Source organism: Antechinus flavipes, chromosome X, assembly GCF_016432865.1.
Source record: "Antechinus flavipes isolate AdamAnt ecotype Samford, QLD, Australia chromosome X, AdamAnt_v2, whole genome shotgun sequence".
NCBI lineage: Eukaryota > Metazoa > Chordata > Mammalia > Dasyuromorphia > Dasyuridae > Antechinus > Antechinus flavipes.
Window position 1 is genome coordinate 11687946 of NC_067404.1, and position 4518 is coordinate 11692463.

General features: G+C 45.1%; 1 long non-coding RNA gene across 1 annotated transcript; it reads right to left on the reverse strand.

Moving 5' to 3' along the window:
• Positions 1-708: 708 nt before the first annotated feature.
• Positions 709-3482, reverse strand: LOC127543028 (uncharacterized). The gene is made up of 2 exons (XR_007949114.1): positions 3225-3482; positions 709-1470 (listed from the first exon to the last, which is right to left on the reverse strand). It is a non-coding gene; the product is annotated as an uncharacterized LOC127543028 (long non-coding RNA).
• Positions 3483-4518: the final 1036 nt, after the last annotated feature.

A 4518-nucleotide genomic window follows, 5' to 3' on the forward strand; every position in this document is an offset into this window, starting at 1 on the left:
TGCCTTCTTCCTGATGTGTCCTAGGAAGGAGTTTATCTTCATTGCTGACTTACAAAGCCAGTATTTTGGTTAAATTACTTGGACTCTTCATTTAGGTTTTAGTATGTAGCTCTCAAATAAGCCTGCTTGGGGCATAAGAACAATGATTAGTGGGAAGTAGAGCATGGAGGCTAATTGGCCTTTGATGATGAAGGGTTGTTCTTTAGGTTGGCCTCCAATTCAGGTGAGTGTAAGTAGGCTGGCGGTTAGGATGCAGAATAGTGTTTGGAAGACTGGTTGGAATATTATGCTTAGTTGGTTGGTTGTGTGGAGTAGAGGGATGATTAGGAGAACTAGGATTGAGGCTAGTAGGGCTAGCACATTGCCCAGTTTATTGAGGATTGAGTAGAAGATAGCTAGCCTATGCGAATAGAAAGTATTCTGATTTGATGTGCAGAGTAGTGGTTAGGGGGTTAGCTGGTGAGAAGTTGTCTGTATCTCCTAATAAGTCTGGTGAGAATAGGGCTAGTATAAGAAGCAAAAGGAGAAGTAGGATTAGGCCTAGGGCATTTTTAATCCAGGTGGAATGGAATATCATCTGAATCGGGGTTAATGCCTGAAGGGTTGTTAGAGCCTGTTTTGTGGAGGAATAGGAGATGGATGATAACTAGTGCTATAATGAATGGGAGGATGAAGTGCGATGCGAAGAATTGGATAAGTTCAAGCAAATAAGAGTTATCCAAAAGGAACATTTAATACCTTTCTCTTACTAAGCTCCTGTCCATTCAGAGTAAATATTCCTTTCAAGAAGGAATGACAACAAAATAAAAACCTAATAGAGTTTGAGGCAAAAATGAACAATTTAAAAATTCAACTTCCTGCACACTCGGGCTATGGATTTCTCTAGATTTAACATATTTATTATTATAGGCTACATACCATCTATTACACTTCAGGTTCTTAAATTATTAAAGTCACAGAAATTCAAATTTCAGTGCTAAATCATAGTTAATTTTATAAATTAATATAGCAATTTTCAATAAGAGAAATAAGAACTTGTGTGCATACATATGAACTGATGTGCAAGAATAAAAAAATGGTACAGCCAGTCCATATTCACTGAAATAGCACTGACAATTTCAGTTTTCTCAGCTGTCATATTCAGTAACAGTATTATTACCACAACATCAATCCTACTTTTTTTGAGGGTAGTAGAAAGAGAACTTGGGTTCAAGTCCAGTCTCTGACACATAGTAGGTATGGGACAAGTCACTTAAGCCCTCTCTACTACACATCATGTGAGGAAAGTGCTGATGTATATTGGTATAGACTAATGAAATCACATCCAAGTCCAGTCTGTCTCTGGAGACAACAATTAAATCCGTTTCGGAATATACAACTTGCAACCACTGGTCAAAGATTCTAGAAACTTGGCACGGCTTCTGATTCTGTCACTTCTCGGCAGAACAACGTCGCATAAGTCACTTAAACCTGTTGAAGATGTAAAAGGATTTTTACTGAGGTCCATTAACACTCCTTCCAAATATAAAATTTTGTGATTCTGAAATCCCATAACTGAAAAGAATGGCTTTAAGGGAGGAAGCCAAGTATAATTTAAAAGGGGGAAATAAATCAACACTGGACTGGAATTCAAAAGACCTTGATTGAAATTCTCCCTGCTACTTACTAGATGGAGGACTGTAAGCCTCCCGTTTAGCTAGCTGCTATTGTGAGGGATGTAGAAGACCCTTACCCAAAATGACTACTCAGAGATCACTCAGTAGACGGCAGAGAAGTTATTTATTAAAAACCTCCCAGCTGTCCCATCAAGAGATAAGAAAGAGGAAGCTCAAGGTAGTAGGGCTAGAGAAGTAGTAAAGATACACAGCTTTTATACAAGAGATTATATCACAAGAAAGAGAGTATTGAAGGGGGGGGGGGAGGGAGGCATCTAATTGGTTGTTGCTATTGGGAGAGATTGGAATGAAAGGTTTCAGGGAAATCTCCTGATTTCTAGGAAACAGAGAATCAGGCCTTCAGGCTTAATCAAGCAGATAGTGGTCCAACGAATAGACTAAATATCAATAAATGTCAAATACTGATAAACGTCATCAGCTCAAGTTAAGTAAATATGGTTATAGTTGGTCAAGGCTCAAGTAGATATGAGCCTGCACCTATTATACAGGTTATAGGGGAAACCCAGAAATAATGAAAATAAAATACAGAAAAAGAATCCATACATTCCTCTAAGTTCTTCACCTTATCTCTCTCTTTTCCATACACTAGCATGAAGGCAAAATGAGGTAACATAGGTAAAACCCTTCATAAAAATTTCAAAAATATCCACACAAATAATAGATTATTATGAAACTACATGAAAATAACAATATGAAAACAAATTGTCCGTGTCCTTTTCCTTAGACTTCCCCACTGCCCCCTCCTACCCCACAAATTTAAGTTACAGTTTAGTCAAAAATCTGAGAAAGACTAAATGAATTCTACATTAATATTTCTTCGAACATAGAGGAAAATGGGCTCTACTGCATTTCCCCCAAGTCTCGGCAAATACCTGTCTGCCCCTCTTGTGACCCCTTCCTGATTTCCCCCCAAACATCAACATGACAAATTCGAATATATAGGAGTTCACTGCCAATAACCCCAATGGGCCCCAATGGGGCCACGGTTCGGTGGACGGTCTGCTCGAGTCTTTGGGATGACCTAAAACAGAAAGTCAGGAGCTGGGGGGTGACCCCCTCCAAATTAGTCAGTCCGATAGCAGAAAAAGCACGGTACCTCTCGATTCTACACAACTTTAGCTCCTCTTAACGATCCAACCAGCCCGCCCGGCGCCCCGAGTTCGCGACCGGTCACGATTTTAGACTCGTCTCGGGGAGCCCGGAGGAAGCGACCCTGCGTTTGCAGCCCCTCGGGCGCCGCGGGAGCTCGACCCGGACTTAGGCACTAGTAACAAAGTAGCTGGCACCGCGGGCGGACGAGAAGGCTCGGACAACATTGTGGCCGCCTCTCAGCCAAATTATAGCCTCTTTGGGACAGCCCCGCCGGGGCTCCCGGGGCGGGAACCGCCGTGACCGCTAACCTCACAGCCCCGGGCTGGCCGTGACCTCTGCACCACTCCTGGCCCAGCTGTAGGAGGCGGCGGCGCCGGGCTCGGGCCGGGGAAGGGGCTCGTCCCCTCGGGGAAGCCACCCGCTCTGCTCCGCGAGGCCGCGGCGGCCGCCCCTCACCTAAGCGACTCCGGCGCTTCTCCCGGTGCCGGGCGCTCTCATAGAAGCCCAGGGTCTCGGTGAGTTGCGGAACCGGGGGCCCGAGGAGAAGCGCTGGCTGCCGCCGTCGGGGCCCGGATCGCCTCCGGCCGGAGGCTGCTCCCGCTCGACGCGGTTGTCCCGGTCCTTGCGGTCCTTGCCGTCCCTGCGGTCCTTGCCGTCCCTGCAGCCGGCCGGGGTGGCTGCGGCGCCGGCGGCCGCTTAGCCGACACCCGCCAAGTTCGCAGCCAGAGCCCAACAAACAAACTCTCCCCGGCTCCTCCTCCGATTCCTCCCCCTGCCTCTCCTCCTCCTCCGCCACCCCTCTTCCCCCTCCCTGAAGTGGGTGGAGCTTCAAATTTTTTTTCTCATTAGTTTATGTTTCCCGCCATTGATTTTTTTTTTTTTTAACACTTTGTGTTCCACATATTTTCTCCTTCCCTCCCTAAGACAGAGCAATCTGAGGCAGGTTAAACCTGCACAATCCTCTTAAAGCGTATTTCCACGTACATATTGTGAAAGAAAGCTCAGAACAAAAGGGAGAAACCACAAGAAAAAGCAAACAAAACAGGCGAAAATAGCAAGGGTGCGGCGGACTCTCCATCACAAGACCATCGAAACTGGCCCGAATCATCTCATTGTTGACAAGAGCCACGTCCATGGCAGTTGATCATCACAAAATCTTGTCACTGTGTACAATGTTGTCTTGGTTCTGCTCACTTCACTCCGCATCACTTCATGTAGGTCTCTCCAGGCCTCTAGAATAATAGTATTCCATAACATTCATACACTATCACTCATTCAGTCATTCTCCAATTGCTGGGCATCCATTCAGTTTCCACTTTCTAGCCACTACAAACAGGGCTGCCACTAACATTTTGGCACATACGGGTCCCTTTCCCTTCTTTAGTATCTCTTTGGGGTATAAGCCCAGTAGTAACACTACTGGGTCAAAGGGTATGTACAGTTTGATAGCCCTTTGGGCATAGTTCCAGATTGTTCTCCAGAATGGTTGGACCAGTTCACAACTCTACCAACAATACATTAGTGTGTGGGTAGTTTAAATCTGCCTCAGACACTCCCTACCTTTAACTCTCAGGTCACTTAACCTCTGTTTGCCCCAGCTTTTTTGATTGTAAAGTGGAGATAATAACACTGGCCCTCCCTGGGTTGGCTAAAAGAGATAACTGTAAAGTACTTTGTATAGTGCTTGTCATATGGGAAACATAAATTTCAGCTATTATCCTGTAGCATAGGGCTTTAATTTTTTCCATCT